Raw genomic sequence first — 19,020 nt, 5'->3', positions numbered from 1 at the left:
TGTTCTGTTCATGTTTTGGTATCGCTCAGAAAATGTTCTTTCCTCGAATGTGACTAGCAGACGAAGTTTTACACCCGTGTTCCAACGTTAAAAACTGTATGAAGTTCAGTTTTCTGGGGCAAAATAGTGTATGAAACCGCTGCATATTCTTCAAGTTGATTAAATGTTTGCAATTGATTGCGTATGATCTGTTTATAAAATGAAATGTTGTTGAAAACTGACCGTCGGATTGCAGTCTTGTCGATGAAGCCGAAATCTGGAAGGGGAACTACTCGTGTCGCTAGACAAAGTATGAGAGTTACTTTTCCTTGGAATCTTGCTAGCGACAAAGAAACTACAATGGGAAGATCCTTATGTACAGTGTTTGCTAGCGATAAACGATTGTGCACGGCAGATCTGAATTCAGAAAACAACCAAACTCATGGATTTTATATTGAGATTCATGTGTTCAAGCCTGTAGTTGCTGGTTTAAATGCGGTATGGTTGTATTGTTTGCTCCAGAAATTTATATTTTGTACTTTAGAGTGTTCTGAACTTTTGAGTCGCAAAAAGTAGATCCACAATGTGTACAGTCTCTACCCATGAGCTATCGAGGATTCAGGCCCGTTGTTGGGTAAGTGATTTTGGTTGTTGGGTAAGTTACCGAAAAATAACTAGCCCTACAAGTTTACAGAGAGAAAGAAGCAGAGGGGGGGATAACTGATAAATAATGTAGCCTGTAGATTTAACGGGGAGACTGATCAGACAGGAAGAGTAATACTTTCACATTTCCGATGTTCAGCGATAAACTTGTTTTCTTCGAGAGTTCGATCTTCGTGCGATTCTGGCGCGTTGTCACCAAGAACGTTAAGCCCCCCCCCCCCCCCCCCCCCCAAAAAAAAAAAAAAAATAGGTGTGGTTACGGTAACATAGCCAAAAAAAAAAATAGGGTAGGAAGGTAGAGGGAGGAATGGATGTGTACAAATTATACCTACTTGACAGGGAAATAAGTGTGCGACTCGGGCGCTTTCGCTTTCATTGCGTTTTCTGCACTTGTTTTCTTGTTTTTACATTTAGTCAAGTTTTGACTAAATGTTTTAACGTAGAGGGGGAATCGAGACGAGGGTCGTGGTGTGTGTGCGTGTGTGTGTGTGTGTGTGTGTCTGTCTGTGTGTGTGTGTGTGTGTGTGTGTGTGTGTTTGTAGAGCGATTCAGACTAAACTACTGGACCGATCTTTATGAAATTTGACATGAAAGTTCCTGGGTATGAAATCCCCGAACGTTATTTTCATTTTTTTGATAAATGTCTTTGATGACGTCATATCCGGCTTTTCGTAAAAGTTGAGGCGGCACTGTCACGCCCTCATTTTTCAACCAAATTGGTTGAAATTTTGGTCGGGTAATGTTCGACAAAGCCCAGACTTCGGTATTGCATTTCAGCGTGGTGGCTTAAAAATTAATTAATGACTTTGGTCATTAAAAATCTGAAAATTGTAAAAAAAATATGTTTTTTTATCAAACGATCCAAATTTACGTTTATCTTATTCTCCATCATTTGCTGATTCCAAAAACATATAAATATGTTATATTCGGATTAAAAACAAGCTCTGAAAATTAAAATATAAAAATTATTATCAAAATTAAATTTTCCGAATCAATTTAAAAACACTTTCAGCTTATTCCTTGTCGGTTCCTGATTCCAAAAACATATAGATATGATATGTTTGGATTAAAAACACGCTCAGAAAGTTAAAACGAAGAGAGGTACAGAAAAGCGTGCTATCCTTATCCGTGCTAACCCCTTCCCATTTTCTGCTTGTTTGTGTATCTGTTTTGTCTTTTGTTTTGTTTTTCGTTTCCTGAAATGAGCTAATGTACTTATTCCGCCATCATGCTAACCTTTGTTTTGTAATTACTATGATTGCTTAAAATAAGCATTATATGCTTGAGTATGTAATCATCCATGCATTGTTCTTGTCATGATTAAAATTGAATAAAATTTTGTTTAAACCAAACGAAGAGAGGTACAGAAAAGCGTGCTATCCTTCCCAGCGCAACTACTACCCCGCTCTTCTTGTCAATTTCACTGCCTATGCCGTGAGCGGTGGACTGACGATGCTACGAGTATACGGTCTTGCTGCGTTGCATTGCGTTCAGTTTCATTCTGTGAGTTCGACAGCTACTTGACTAAATGTTGTATTTTCGCCTTACGCGACTTGTTTTGTTTTGTTTTTGACAAATGTAATAAAAAGTTATAGGGTCGGCCCCTAAAAATAGGGTAGGTCGGGTTACCGTAACCACACCTAATTTTTTTAGGCCTAAAAAAACACAGGATATCATCATGATGCCTCTCTACAAAAACCAGGTCTAGGAACTCTTCATCTAAAGTCAGTCAGTATTAACCTCCTCAACACAATCCTCATCTTGTCCCATTGTGATTTCTGCCGCCAAAGAACATGTGGTTCTCAACTCAAAAGACCGATTTGTCGTCTTCCGGCATTGCGAAATTCAGATCTACCCCAACTATACGTGCATTGATCTGAGCAATAAAATGTAGATGCGATAATCTGCATACATGTCTTCAACACAATCTGCATCTTGTCCCATCGTGATTTCTGTCGGCAAAGAACATGTGGTTCTCAACTCACAAGACCAATTTGTCATCTTCCAGTGTGAAATTTATTCTGATCTGCCACAAGTACGTGCAATAAAATGTAGAAGCGATAATCTGAAAAAAATTCTTTTCGCGTGAACGCTGCCACGTTGTCATCAGTCCGATGTCTTTTATCCAGAGCAGGGACGAACACACTTTTTCATCAGCAGTTTGTTATGTTTATGCGCAGACTGCTTTCCATTACTTGTCTGTTTTAGATTGACACGTATGGTTCTTCAGCCAGGCAAGAAGTGCTTGTTTACAGTGACACGTTCTCACGCACGACATGTCGTAAATGCAAGTTCTAACGATTGTTTTTTATTGCACTGATAGAGAATGTCGATAGTTGTAAACTTCTGCCATTTCCTAATGTTTATTTCATTATTTTGCATACGGATATGGCTAATAAGTGGATAATCTGTTACGACACGAAACGCGTTCTAAATCCGGGAAGGGAGGCTACCAGAGACTATAGAGTATACAGAGACGCGTCATCCTTCTTTGCGCTGCGGTGCGAAATTGAGACCGGCCAGCCCAGCGCGGGAAAAGAGCCACACCCTGCCGCACAAGGAAACTCGCGTTTCGCGGCTGCTGTCGGCTGTGTTTATATCACGGTTATGTAGAGGTTACATGCCGAGTCTCAGTGATTATCAAAAATAATGGTCGAAGTTAGCGGATCATGAAAAATGCGAGCTTTAGCGAGCTTTTTCATGACCGCGAACTGAGACCATTATTTTTTATAATCACTGAGACGAGGTGTGTAACCTCTTTATTCCTCCTTTCTTCAGTTATTCAAAGAAAAGAGGAGTTTTTTTGCGAAAGTTTGATCGAATCCTATTCTCTCAACCAGTCAACCTGCGCAGGCGATCGATTAATGCGCGGTTGTATAGTTCCGTGCAAATCATTCCATTCTGTTAACACTTCTTGTCAGTTTTCCTATTTTGGGCTAAAATCAAGTACACAGATATGCTGTTATTCTGCTGTGGCGGCAAAGGCAGATATTGTGTGTTCTGTATATGTTTTGGTATCGCTTAGAATAATGTTTTTTCGTCAAATGGGACTAGCAGACGAACTTTTGCACCCGTGTTCCAACGTTAAAAACTGTATGAAGTTCAGTTTTCTGGGGAAAATAGTGTATGAAACCCCTTTATGTTGTTTAAATTGATGATATGTGTGCATTTGGTTGCGTGTGATCTGTTTATTAAATGAAATATTGTTGAAAACTGACCGTCGGATTGCAGTCTGTTGTCGAAGGAACTGAGTGAAAAGAAGGGGAACTACTCTTGTCGCTAGACAAAGTATGAGTTACTTGCCTTGGGAAATTGCTTGTGATGAACGGCTTGACGGCACGGCAGATGAGATTCAGAAAACAACCGAACTCATGGATTTTATATGGAGATTCATGTGTTCAGGCCTGTAGTTGTTAATTTAAATGCGGTATGTTAGTATTGTTTGCTCCAGAGATGTATACTTCGTACATTAGAGCGTTCGGAACTTTTCAGTCGCAAAAAGTAGTACCGAAACAGAACAACCTCTCAACCCATTGCACTATCGAGGATTCAGGCTGTTGCTGGGTCGTTATTTGTTTGGTTGCTGGGTCATTATCGAAAAATAACTACCCCTACAAGTTTACAGAGGTAAAGAAGCAGAGGGGGGAATAAATTAACATACTGTCTGTTCTGTCCGGCTGACAGTGCTGCAAAAAGTAACTGGATGAAAAAATATGTTTGTTTGTGAACATCCTTTTTAATTGACCATAAAAACACCGCAGAAATGGTATAGATTAAGATTAAATCACATTTTCTTGGGCAATATTCGCTGGATCGCTGTAGTTATGCAAACATGATTCAAGTCAGTCTCTTTTCACGACCTAACCGTCGTTATTTTTGTGTGTTTTAATCAAATACAAATACATACTGAATACATGGTCAGTTAAGCCTGAGAAAATATGTCAGGAATAAATCGTTTAACGAAATAGTTCCCGGTTAAATCGGTAACTAAGGCATTTAGTCTATTTGGTGTCACCCCAGCACATCGAAACTGAAATGGGTTGTCAATTACACGGAGCTAAGAAGTTATCATGTAAGGAAAACTGTAATTCTTGTGACCAAACCGGCTGACTTTAAAGAATCTTGATCGATCGATGATTTTCTTATTTCTTTTCAGTTGCTTCTTTCTTGTTCAGAAAGCTCTCTCTCTCTCTCTCTCTCTCTCTCTCTCTCTCTCTCTCTCTCTCTCTCTCTCTCTCTCTCTCTCTCTCTCATTATGGCAAGATTCCGAGGTGGAATAACAGAAGTATTTGTGCACGTTAATCGATATAAGAGAGACGATGCGGATATGTTGTTATGCCCCTTTTTTCCAGGGAAAGTAAAGAAGATGAGTTTTATTTTGTGCTTTGTTGCCCCGCACTTCGTGATTTGCGATGCCAGTTTATTCCTGCTAAGTTTTATAGAAACCCAAGTTTACACAAGTTTTCTATGCTTTTGGCATCTGTGAATGAAGGTATTGTTCGAAAGTTGTCAGCTTATGTGTACAAAGCATTTCGGCTACGTAGTGTTGTTATGTCTTAGTTCATGTAAGCCTACGGTATATTTTATTTGAAATGTAATGTCTTAGTTCGTGTATGAACTATGATTTATTTCATTTGATTTGTGTGCAAATGTCATTATGTCATTGTATATATGTTCACCCCGCCGTCATTTACAATCAAAATATCAATCATGATAAATGATACTAACGTTCGCAGCTGCAAGCCGTTGTAGATCTACTCTATAACTCCGCGACGGCCGTGTCAATCAAACGAGATGGTTATGTCTACCCTAATCGATCACCGACCGTATTGCCACTAGATCAGTCTATCAGTTCCAGACTTGGCATGCCGAAATGAGATAAAGTAGAGGAAAAATAAATCTTATACATGTGAAACTAGTACCAACATGCACAGCTTGGACTGGTTTGAGGCTGTAGTGTGTACATTGTGTGTTTTCACTGTTCCGGTAGAATAGATCTACACGCAGTTCGACGCTACAACTTTTACTGATTTTCCAACATTTAACGAGAGAAAAATTGAAGAAACAATCCTCACCTACTCTCTTCCTTGGGAAATTTGAACATCCTCAAGCCTTTGGCATGTGCGTTTGAGCAATTGATGGCCGAACACCATGCCCCACTGCGTTTTCGCGTTGGCGCGACCATGCTTGTGCAGCACGATATCACCACTGCTGTGGAAAGAGAAAGTAGGTGGTTCCATGTTTCCGCGTGGTGGCGCCACTGGGCTTCCGGTCTCACTTTTCAGCACCGTATGGAGCGTCTCTGTATACTCTATAGTCTCTGAGGCTACTCCAGCGTACTTTCAGGTGTATCCTACTGCCTTTAAATTATAATTACTAATTTTCTTGAATAGATTGAGTTTTGGCTAGCCCAGACAAAATATGAATACTCAGACACTTGCGTGACCTCATTTCTGACACTATGACATCAACTCAACTCAACTCAACTCAACTCAAATTTATTAATCCATATGGAAATTATGTTGTAACAATACTCATTTCCAATCAAAAGAATAAGAATGCATACTAAACACAGTCTCACTAACGCAAACAGTCATCCGTCAAGTCAAGTCTGCCAACTCACAACTCACTCACACAACAACAGCAACAGCAATACAAATTAACAAAAACCATAATTCCAATAACAGAAAGACGTCCAAGAGTCCACCTCCACATCCACGCACACACAAGGTTTACAAAGCACCACATGTCGACTAGAACACCGCACATTTGGGCTACGGTAATACAGTTACTAAAGATACATACGTTACAGATAACCCAGCAACAGAGTACAGTAATAATTATGACAGAGAAACATGATAGAGGCCTCTAACATGTGATTGGTTGAAAGCATGGATAGCTCTGGGAACAAAAGAATTGCGGAAACGTGACGTTCTAGCAACCATAACCCTCAGTCTACCACTCCTGTCAATGCGTCGAGAGTCAAATTCAGGTTTCAGTGGGTGTGTCTCGTCAGCCAAAATTGAGGTCAGTCGGTCAGTCAGTCGTCTCTGGCAAACTGATTCAATGGTCTCTTGCTTCCTGCCTACAACAGATCCAGCCTTCTTGACTAGCTTTTCTAGCCTGTCACTATCCTGTTTACTAAGATTACCCCCCCGCCCCCCCCCCCAGCACACACATGCATATGTCAACACGCTACCAACAGTGGTTGGTTGGTTGGTTTTTGGGGTTTAATGTCTCTTCAGCAGATGCTAGCTGCTATTCGAGACCGTACCAACAGTGGACAGATAGAACATTTGCAGGATGTCATTACGAACAGAGAACGATCTAAGCTTCCTTAGACAGTACATGCGCGTGTGCGCTTTCTTCAAGATTTGGTCAGTGTTGGCATGCCAAGACAGCTTGTTGTCGATCACTACACCTAGGTAGCGATAGCTTTCAACCTGTTCGACTTCAACACCAGCTATCACGATAGGCTTGTGTGCTACCTTTTTTCTTCTAGTGTCAAAAATCATTTCTTTAGTTTTTCCTGTGTTCAAGTCCAGGTAATTCTCGTCGCACCAGTCCACAAAGCTGCTAACTTCTTGTCTGTAGTGTGTGTCATTGTCGTCAGTAATCTGTCCTGTAAGTCCAGTATCGTCAGCAAATTTGTCGATGAAGCACGACCCGTGAGAACTCCTGCAGTCAGCAGTATACAGGGAGAACAGAACATCATAACATGATGTTATCACCAATAGTCTAGCCAAGACTTTTAAAAATCAGACACGAAGCTGTGACCAAATCAAACAATGACATCATAGCTTGATGACCTCAAGACTTATTTTCTTGATAGCTCAGTGGATATTTCAGGATTAAAAATCTTCTCCAGCAAACATGTTCATGCTGTGACTCTGAAATGTCTGCTGATTATCAACACCTACAATTGTATGAAATTTGGAGGCTTTTGCTCCCAAAATAACTGAGAAAATATCAACGTAAAGTTTTTACGAACATGACCCCGCTGTGACACCAAAATGTGACGGGGTAAACCAAATTAGGGTCATGGTGACACATTATCAAACCCTTGAAGTGTTCAAAGTTTCAAAGCTCTAGCTTCAAAAACGCCTGAAATAACGTTAATGTTAAGTTATTAGTCAACCAATCTGGGGTCACTTCATGAGATCATCAAACCATAAAAGTGTGCAAAGTTTCAGGTCTAGCTTGAAAAACATCCGAGATAACCTCAACGTTAGCGGCACAGTCAGCCTCCCGTAAACCATCACAGACACTGTCAGGCTTTTACACACAGTACAAACACCCTTTCATTTAAAACACTCACCGCTTGAGAACATCGTAGGTGCCCTCCGTAAAGAGCGAGCAATTTTCAAAGAATGTATTTTTTCGTGGTTTATCTTACCCCTGAGCCATTGTGAAACCGTGTGATCCAGTTGCTTTTTTCACAATTTAGTCGTCAGTTTGTGATTTCAATGCGACTCGCTGTAAGCTTATCTGCAATAGCACGTTATTGTGTACCTCTGAATCTAAAACGCAACAAACGGCTGCGAGTCACACGAACTGGCGGTGGCGGTTGCCGTTCAAAAGAACTGGCGCTATATGCAGAACCATCGTCTGCTACGCGAAACACGTTTTGCGTAACACGTTTCCGGGCTTTTCTTTTTTACATTTAGTCAAGTTTTGACTAAATGTTTTAACGTAGGGGGGAATCGAGACGAGGGTGTGGTGTATGTGTGTGTGTGTGTGTGTGTGTGTGTGTGTGTGTGTGTACGGTGTGTGTGTGTGTGTGTGTGTGTAGAGCGATTCAGACTAAACTACTGGACCGATCTTTATGAAATTTGACATGCGAGTTCCTGGGTATGATATCCCCGGACGTTTTTTTTTCTTTTTTTCGATAAATACCTTTGATGACGTCATATCCGGCTTTTTGTAAAAGTTGAGGCGGCACTGTCACACCCTCATTTTTCAATTGAATTGATTGCAAATTTGGCAAAGCAATCTTCGACGAAGGCCGGGGTTTGGTATTGCATTTCAGCTTGGTGGCTTAAAAACTAATGAGTGAGTTTGGTCATTAAAAATCGGAAACTTGTAATTAAAATTATTTTTTTATTAGACGATCTATAAACAATTGCATCTTATTTGTCGTTATTTTCTGATTCCAAAAACATATACATATGTTATATTTGGATTAAAAACAATCTCTGAAAATTAAAAATATAAAAATTATGATCAAAATTAAATTTCCGAAATCGATTTAAAAACTATTTCATCTTAATCCTTGTCGGTTCCTGATTCCAAAAACATATAGATATGATATGTTTGGATTAAAAACACGCTCAGAAAGTTAAAACGAAGAGAGGTACAGTAAAGCGTGCTATGAAGCACAGCGCAACCGCTGCCGCACCAAACAGGCTCGTCACTTTCACTGCGTTTTGCACTAGCGGCGGACTACGTTCAGTTTCATTCTGTGAGTTCCACAGCTTGACTAAATGTAGTAATTTCGCCTCACGCGACTTGTTCAAACTTTCAACACTTCGAATTGTACTGATCTTGTCTTGATGAAAAAAGATTTCTTTTGTGATTTAAGAATGTTTGTGTAACAAGCTGTCAATTTATTGAGATTGTAAAAGTTAGGTCTAGCGCCAAAACGAGGCGTCCGATTGTGGTACTAGACAATCCGGCTGGCCACGCAAAAATAAAATCTTTGAAAATTGCTCGCTCTTTACGTAGGGCACCTGGGATGTTCTCAAGCGGTGAGTGTTTAAACGAAAGGGTGTTTGTATTTTGTGTAAAAGCCTGACAGTGTCTGTGATGGTTTACGGGAGGCTGACTATGCCTTTCAGTTTTTTTGTCCACGGACGGACGGCCAGACATACGGACGGACACATTATATAAATCCTAAGACTCACCAATTACTCAGGTGAGCCAAAAAAAAACCCCAGATGTTAGGCCTACATTTTCATTTTTCTTCTCCTGTCGAAAAAGCTTAGTTAGATACTGATTTTGCTGCTGAAATTGATCCGGACACGATTATTTTGTTCAAGAGTTACTCGCCTTGAACCCTACATATAGTGACTTTTGACCCGATGCTGCTGTGTCGGAGACGTTTCCAGATTAAACATTAACAGCTATGCTTAATTGTAATGCATCAACGGCACATTATGAATAGTTAACAAATGCCGAAACTTGTCAGCAGTACTTAACTTAACGAGATTGTCTTAGAATGACTTGAAATTAGCTGAATGCGTGACTGTAAACGTACGACAGGGGCTTCAACAACCAGAGTTTCCCCCTCAATTTGTTTTTAATTTTGCAAACTAATATTCTGTTTCTGAGTTTTATTTTGTAATTGTTTGGTAAAACGTCATATGAAATTGTTGTCCTAGTTGATCGAGTGTACATTTATCGTTTGAATCGCATTTCGTCCTTTATATTTAGAAAATGATGAAGGTGTTTTGTTATAGAAAGGCCACGAATCGTGCTTTCAGATGAACTTATATTATTTTTGCAACCAAACCTGGGAAAACAACAAACACTAGCGTCGGTAACCATGCCATACGCTCAAGTAACCATGAAATATACGCAGTATTCACTTCCTCAGGTAACAGAGGCAAAGAAGCCGGTCATGGGATGAGTGTTGTAATTTTATTTTTCTGTAGAACTGTAGCTCGTTCAGCTACACTCCTCATTTACGTCGGAAGTAAGCCCGTGAAAATGGAATCTAGCAACCTTTATATAAGCATGTGCGTAACGTTAAAGTAAAATAAGAACAAAACAAACACAAAACCTAGCATGCACGTCTGTGTTTCCTAGTTGTAAAATGACTATTGCGAAGCAATAATTCGTGGTAACAGCATTCACTATAACATTAATACCGCGGATATTACTTCCTACTGCTTCCTTTCGAGAATATGTGATAGGGTGAACTGTCACCAGTGTAAGTTTTGCGCTGAAGAGGAGTAAAACAGAGCTTGAAATCTTAATTTGTATTTCGTTTTGGTAAACAAGAGTAAGAGTTCTAACTCGGTTGTCATTGTCCAGTCTAGTGTTTGTAAACTAGTTTAGTTCATTATTGCCGATCGATTTGTGTTTTGTGTCAATTCATTTTTCTTTAAACTGTAAGTGCTGGAATCCAAGCAATTATCCGGCTGTCCAGTTACAAGCAAGTACCTTTAACTCTTTGAAGTAGACCGACCCCTTGGGTCCGGGGCAAGACGAGGTGGCGTGCAGGTGGCCATTACGCATTGTGCCGCCGGCCTGGCGCTATATTTCGGAGGGAACCGGGAATGTCGAGTTTGTGTCATTTCTTTTGATACGGTGAATCGGAGATGCCAGCTAAGTAGCTGGGAGGTTTTAGTCTCTTACCCCCCCCCCCCTTCCCTCCCCTTCCTCTTGTCTTTACTGAACCAATGAAACACGTTATCTGTTTTAGCATATAAACACTTCATGTCCCTACTAGGCTCTAGTTCCTGTGAGGACGTAAAACTCAAGTAACCAACCAACCTTATCTGTTTGGGATGTTGTGTTACTATTGGTTACTAAGATTTTGATTGGATGGCTGTTTTCCTAGCTAAATTCTGATTGAGTTTGTCCATGCTAGAATGTGAGAAAGAGAACTTTGAGAGACGCAAAGAGTGTAGACGTGTTTTTGTAGTGTGCTCCACTAACTGACGAGATGTATTCAACTTTATGTGTTGTGGCTTGTGGCCACCCGGCTTCGGTTGGGTCGGCGGAGAGGAGGAGGGAAGAGAGACACAGGAATAAAGAATACCATGCCAGTTATATTTTCTGCTGTTGTCGCATCTGTTGTGGACGGAATGGAGAAAGAAAGACGTGTATGTCTTTGTGTCCGTGAGTGATAGTCCAGTGGGTCCGGCCCTAACACATTCCCATCATAACAACAAATCATCATCGATTAAAGTTTCCATCTTTTTGGAACCTGTTTACAATGGCTGATCAGTAATCGATTGTGTTTCCAAGTCGTTCCTCGAACCTGGTTACATATGGTAGGGTGCTAACTCACCTCGAAGCTATGGGAACCAGTGGCCGTGACCGTCAGATTGAACTGTTGACCGTTAGCGAAGGGAAACGTAGGGTCAGGGTCTCGCAGTTTTTTGTAGCTCTCCCAACCCCCTTGCAGCTTGAAGCTGAGCAAGGTTACCTTGCGGAAGCCATAATAGTCGAATCTTGGGTTCACGTGCAACACGATGTTACCGGAGCTGTCCAAGAAGTCGATGATAAACCTGCAGCAAACAAACTCGGCGTGTTAATGTGTTAGAAGTGAGTACTTGTATCAATGAATAGACATTTTCCGGAAATAACTCTGTTAGGATTTACAAGCGGAAGGGAGTTGCGTCCCACCGCAGACAAACAACCTTAACAGGAAGCACGGACGTTGTCGAACGGGAAGCACATGGAGACAAGTTTAAACAACTACCGCAGCAAGTAATTGACTCAGATGACAATGTGATGCAGTGTCCGAGAGAAAATGTCAGTTTTACGCCCTCACGGCAAAGCCATTTGGGGCATGTTACAGGGGAAAACCCGGCTTTGTATAAAATAAAATAAAATAAAAATGCAGGGGGGAGGGGGGGGAGGGGGGCAACAAGGAAACAGAAGGCGGCACTCAATTGTTGAACTTCCTTGCTGAAACAAATCAAGAAAATAAATAAGTTGGGCGTTAGATGCTATTATTACCACTAGTCTGGTTCGGAACACTCCATGTTCTGTCCTGCATTGTGAGCTGATACAATGTTTGTTGTACTTTGTCCATTCGCTCGTTTGTGTTATCTTCATTTGCTCGTTTGTTTTATCGTTGTGCGCTCATTTCTTTTATCTTAGTTTGCTCACGATTAAGTGAGCGACTTTCTTGATTGAATGCCTCGGTGAAAAATATTTGTAAATTTACTGTTTTAATCGGGGATTTTACAAAAATCCTAAAAGTTCCAGGACATTTGTAAATCACGAGTTGTTGATGCTCCTTTTGATGATTGTACTAACCAGGAAAAGTGATTCCATGAAATTCGTCATTTTCTTACAAGTTCTAGGAAATTTGTAACATTACTGACTTTTGAATGCTGTTTTGATGACTTTACGGAACAAGGAAAGCGGATCCTAGTAAATGTGTCTACTTTTAAGATTCCTTTAAAAGCTCATAACAAACAATTTGAAGAAAAATATTGATCGTTGCATTGGTGATACCCAAGATACCCTGGTGTGATAGCACAAAGGGACCTGGAAAGCAACATCTACAAGGTCGAGGTTAAATCTGGTGTCTTGAATAGTGGTTCTTCAAGAAATCCCAGCAGAGGTTGCTTGAAAGAGAAGATGTCAGTCTCGATACATCTGTGTCGTTACTGTCAGAAATCATAGCCCAGTCAGCTTCAGGTGGGCAAGTGTTTTTAAAACGTGACTGGGGGGGGGGGGGGGGGGGTGAACAATTAGTTCTTGAAGAAAACGTTGCAATTGATTCATAGTAGAACTTCTTTACAACTGTAACGGTCACCGCATCCAGTTGTGCACTAGTAAATGAACCTACGTCATGAGCACACTTTTTACAATGCGTCAACGTTTCTGCAAACGGAAGTTGGTTGGAATGGGTGGGGTGGGGTGGGGTGGGGTGGTGGGGTGGGGTGGGGTGGGGTGGGGTGGGGTGGTGTGGGGTGGGGTGGGGTGGGGTGGGGTGGGGTGGGGTGGGGTGGGGTGGGGTGGGGTGGGGTGGTGGGGTGGTGGGGTGGGGTGGGGTGGGGTGGGGTGGGTGGGGTGGGATGGGGTGGGGTGGGGTGGGGTGGGGAGGGGTTGGGGGAAGGATGCTTTTACATGTGCATGTGGGGTGGGATGGGGTGGGGTGGGGTGGGGTGGGGTGGTGGGGTGGGGTGGTGGGGTGGGGTGGGGTGGGGTGGTGTGGTGTGGGGTGGGGTGGGGTGGGGTGGGGTGGGGTGGGGTGGGGTGGGGTGGAGTGGGGTGGGGTGGGCTGGGGTGGGGTGGGGTGGGGTGTTGTGGTGGGGTGGGGTGGGGTGGGGTGGGGTGGGGTGGGGTGGGGTTGGGTTGGGGGAAGGATGCTTTTACATGTGCATGTGGGGTGGGATGGGGTGGGGTGGGGTGGGGTGGTGGGGTGGGGTGGGGTGGGGGGGTGGGGTGGGGTGGGGTGGGGTGGGGTGGGGTGGGGTGGGGTGGGGTGGGGTGGGGTGGGGTGGGGTGGGGTGGGGTGGAGTGGGGTGGGGTGGGGTGGGGTGGGGTGGGGTGGGGTGGGGTGGGGTGGGGTGGGGGGGTGGGGTGGGGTGGGGTGGGGTGGTGTTGGGGGAAGGATGCTTTTACATGTGCAGGTACTGTAGTTTGAATTTATGTTTTTGTGTTCAAGTTGTGCCCAACTTTTTACGAGGGGAGGAGTGTGCCTTAATAGATGCCTAAATTAAACAGTTTGTTTTCATTAAATTAGCGAATGTCCTTGCCTTTCAAACCAACACATTAACTAATTTCCTGGATCTTTTAGGAACTTGCGCAGTCCTTCAATGAAACAGTAAAATAATGAATTTACTGATTTTTTCCGGACATTTATCAATTTACTATTTTGGCAAATTTACTGTTTAATCCAAATCGTTTGCGTGGTTTCATTCAATGTTGGTGTGAATGAAAACTAAACTTACTTGGTCTCATCACTTGGGACTCCAGTGAAACAGGCTGACCAGCCTGCGGAAGGTGTGCCAGGTAAGGGGAACTTGTAATCCCTTGAAATCTGCCGACATAAATAGAATTGTTCATGAACTGATAGTCCTGATCTTTTTGTTTGTGTGTTTAGGAGTGGGGGGTGGGAGCGACACAGACACGCATGTGATTTTGATAGCGTAAAACAAATTTACAAAACAAAATGTTCAACAATCAATAAGACCTGATCTTTTTGTTTGTGTGTTTAGGAGAGGGGGAGCGACACAGAAAAACATGTGATTCTGATGGTGTGAAAACAAATTTACAATATAACATGTCCAACAATCAATAAGACAATTCAAGATGTATTATCATAACATCAGGAATGTTACATGCAGAAATGTTGATTTAAACGTACCTAACCTGGTAACTGGTGAGTTTTCTTTGTATTTAAACATCAGTAATGATGTATGATTAAAACAAGTCACGCGAAACGAAATCAATGCATTTAGTCATTCAGTGCGCCAAACAGAATGAAAGGAACACACTGCATTTTTCACCAAGCCAGAAAGCACTAACATTGCTCGTATTAGTAACACAAGCACAATGATTCTAATTTGCATGAAACTTATTTTCCGGAATTTGTTTTAGCTTGTTTTCAATCCAAACACAACATTTATATTTTTGAATATGATTGAAAAACGCGATCGCCACAGTTCCGCCTCAACTTTTCTAAAAATTCGGATATGACGTCATCAACTGTATTTAGGGGGGAAGAGAAGAAACGAATGTGTAGAGATATCATCTGGAAAAAAATATATGTAAAGTTACGTGAAAATCTGTGTGGTATTTGTGTCGGACACACACACACACACACGCACACACACACACACACACACACACCAGCACCCTCAATACTTGACTAAATGTAAAAAAATAAAACAGAAATGATTTTAATATAAACCCTATACTGCAGTGCATTAGGGACATAAAACAAAACAAATGTTCTTTTTTTTTTTTTTTTAGCTTGTTTTCAATCCAAATACAACATATATTTTTGTACATGATTGAAAATGCGATCCCACAGTTCTGCCTCAACTTTTGGTTAAAGCCGAATATGACGTCATTGAATGCATTTAGGAGAGAGAAAAAAACTGAAAGTGTAAAGATATCATCTGAAGAACACACACACACACACACACACACACACACACACACACACACACACACACACCACCACCACAACCACAACCACCACCACCCTCAATACTTGACTTAATGTATAGAACAAAACATTATTTTTATTAAAACCTTATTGTAGTGCTATAAGGAGTGACAGACAGACAGAGATTCATTATGGCGGACCGAAATGCGCCAGTCGATTACCGATTCGTTCCTCCACATTCTTTGTTTGCAATTGTAGCTCGTTTCCCACTGTCCCGTTGCCAAGCAACGAACGATGGGTGTGTCGTCACCGACGTGCATGAAATCTGTCTTGCATGTGACGTCACCTTTAAATGACGTCAGGCTCCTGTGCCATGTGGCTACATCAGCATCATTCAGGATTGGAGCATCCTCCAGCTTGCACACAGGATCTAAGATATCATGAAACATATCTTCACAATTAAAGATCGTCGGAATAGGCTAAATTGAACAATCAGGGTTTATTCCCTTAATTGTTGTGGTAAAAATAAATCATAGTTGATGAATAAAGCAAACATCCTAGACTCATTTTTAAGCAGTAACCAGACTGAATAAAGAGACCATTGAAGATGTGCACGGTGTGTCAACTGATTCCGTTCATACACCGGATGTTTCCGTTCATCCGCAAGATGTTTCCGTTCATACAGCCTCATTTTTGGCACTTGCTTGGGGAAAAAACGTGGCAGTAAGTCGTGCGGGCAGCGCGCTTTTGTGATATTGCAAGAATAAGCTAACTGGTTGGGCTATGTGTACGATAAGTACCAAGGTGCTAGTAATCTTCATGATAACACACGCGGGCCGAACGTGGCAGAATTGCCTGATTTTTTAACATTTTCTTGTTTTTCTCGCTCTGTTATCGAATCTGACCCCTGATTTACACATGATCACCAAAACCATTGCCTGTTACGAAATTTCGCTTGAACAGAAGTTTATAGAAACACATGGCTTTTGTACAACCACTTGTCATTTAAAAACATGCAGATTCCGTTCATACACCATGTTTCCGTTCATACAAAAGTGCATGTTTCCGTTCGTACAAAAAGCGTTTCCGTTCAAACACATTCGTTAGGCATTAGGCCTGCGAATCTAACATGATAAGACAGAGTTCATGAAAAGAGAAAGACAGACTGTCACGATTTAGTGACATGGATCGAGAAAGAAACACTCTGTGGGGTGCCTTTCTCAAATTGCGACGAAAAGCGCCTGTGCTTGTGTTTGGGCAACGGCTGGTTTTAGCTGACCAAGCATAGCCGAGCACGGGGATTTCGTTTTTGCAGGGGTTCCACGTGCGTGATTTTGCTTGCTTGGCGAAATCGACTGTAACTGTACTGGATACGGGACACGTGGAGTCACGTGATGTGTTTTCAAGGTTGTTTGGGGAAGACATGAAAAGGACACTCGAACACAGAGCAGCGACAGAGAAGGATCGATTTCCTCCATCCTGAAGTTAGATGGTCTTCTTCACTCGGTGACATATTATAAGTCAGAGTGACGTTCTGCATGGTACAGTAGGGCTTCACGGAACTACGAAGGAGAGAAAACTTTTCGCTGTGTTACCTGTGCTGGCAACAAGGTTGCCGGGTTTTTGATTCTTGGCTGAGCGGGTTTTTTTTATCCCACGCATAAAGTATTTCAGCACAAGGAGAGGGTATGGCGAGAAATTCGTTGACGAACGAAAGCTATATCAAAGGAAGCGGATTCCCTTAAAGGAGAGCTACCTACATAGGCTGTTGAGGTAATAAGTAGAGGTTACATGCCGAGTCTCAGTGATTATTAAAAACAAGAGGCGAAGCCTTCAAGGCTCACGTAAGAAATCGACAAACTGTAACACAAACTCAATCACTCCGTCACACATACACACACACACACACAGTAAGCATAGGTGACACTGTGCAAGAAAGCGAGACACTAGATCTAGATCTGTCTGTCTGCATGTAGTCTACTTACAGGGACACGACTGCCAACTAGTCTGGGCCCTCTCAAAATAACAATGACCGAGACTTTCAGTAATTCCTTCGCGTGACGTCTAACCCTCTTACGTCATAATGTGACGTCTTCAAATGACGAAATGTTAAAGTTTCTACCACAGACATACACACGCACAAACAAACACACACACACACACGCACAAACGCACAGACAGACAAAGTTACGATCGCATAGGCTACACTTACGTGAGCCAATAATGAGCTTTTTCATGACCGCGAACTGAGACCATTATTTTTTATAATCACTGAGACGAGGTGTGTAACCTCTTTATTCCTCCTTTCTTCAGTTATTCAAAGAAAAGAGGAGCTTTTTTTGTTGCGAAAGTTTGATCGAATCCTATTCATTCAACCAGTCAACCTGCGCAGGCGATCGATTAATGCGCGGTTGTATAGTTCCGTGCAAATCATTCCATTCTGTTAACACTAATTCTTGTCAGTTTTCCTATTTTGGACTAAAATCAAGTACACAGATATGCCGTTATTCTGCTGTGGCGGCAAAGGCAGATATTGTGTGTTCTGTATATGTTTTGGTATCGCTAAGGATAATGTTCTTTTGTCAAATGGGACTAGCAGACGAACTTTTGCACCCGTGTTCCAACGTTAAAAACTGTATGAAGTTCAGTTTTCTGGGGAAAATAGTGTATGAAACCGCTTTATGTTGTTTAAATTGATGAGATGTGTGCATTTGGTTGCGTGTGATCTGTTTATTAAATGAAATATTGTTGAAAACTGACCGTCGGATTGCAGTCTGTTGTCGAAGAAACTGAGTGAAAAGAAATTTGAAAGGGGAACTACTCTTGTCGCTGGACAAAGTATGAGAGTTACTTGCCTTGGGAATTTGCTTGTGATGAACGTTTGTGCACAGCAGACCAAGATTCAGAAAACAACCAAACTCATGGATTTTATATGGAGATTCATGTGTTCAGGCCTGTAGTTGTTAATTTAAATGCGATATGTTTGTATTGTTTGCTCCAGAGATGTATACTTCGTACATTAGAGCGTTCGGAACTTTTCAGTCGCAAAAGTAGTACCGACGCAGAACAGCTTCTCAACCCATTGCGCTCTCGAGGATTCAGGCTGTTGCTGGGTCGTTATTTGTTTGGTTGCTGGGTGTTTATCGAAAAATAACTAGCTCTACAAGTTTACAGAGGTAAGGCCAAAAAAAAAAAATAGGTGTGGTTACGGTAACATAGCCAAAAAAAATAGGGTAGGTAGGTAGGCAATCACTTTTTTTTTTTTAACTTTTTTTTCTAATGTGTACAAATTAAACCTACTTGACAGGGAAATAAGTGTGCGACACGGGCGCTTTCGCTTTCATTGCTTTTTTTGCACTCGTTTTTTTTTTTTTTTTGACAAATGTAATAAAAAGTTATAGGATCGACCCCTAAAAATAGGGTAGGTCGGGTTACCGTAACCACACCTATTTTTTTTTTAGGCCTAAAGAAGCAGAGGGGGGAATAAATCGTTATTTAACGGTGTTGACGAGTCTGTGTTTGTAGAATGAAATACTCTCTGTTGTTCTTTCCAGGTTAGCGCATAATTTGCTCTT

At 41.7% G+C, this 19,020-nt stretch overlaps 1 long non-coding RNA gene across 1 annotated transcript; it reads left to right on the top strand.

The window, feature by feature from the left end:
- Nucleotides 1–873: 873 nt before the first annotated feature.
- On the top strand, nt 874–18,819 carry LOC138945965 (uncharacterized). The gene is made up of 2 exons (XR_011449148.1): nt 874–937; nt 18,687–18,819. It is a non-coding gene; the product is annotated as an uncharacterized lncRNA (long non-coding RNA).
- Nucleotides 18,820–19,020: the final 201 nt, after the last annotated feature.

The sequence above is a fragment of the Littorina saxatilis genome, linkage group LG13 (genome assembly GCF_037325665.1).
Source record: "Littorina saxatilis isolate snail1 linkage group LG13, US_GU_Lsax_2.0, whole genome shotgun sequence".
In the NCBI taxonomy this organism is placed as follows: domain Eukaryota; kingdom Metazoa; phylum Mollusca; class Gastropoda; order Littorinimorpha; family Littorinidae; genus Littorina; species Littorina saxatilis.
This window is presented reverse-complemented; position numbering and strand designations above follow the sequence as displayed.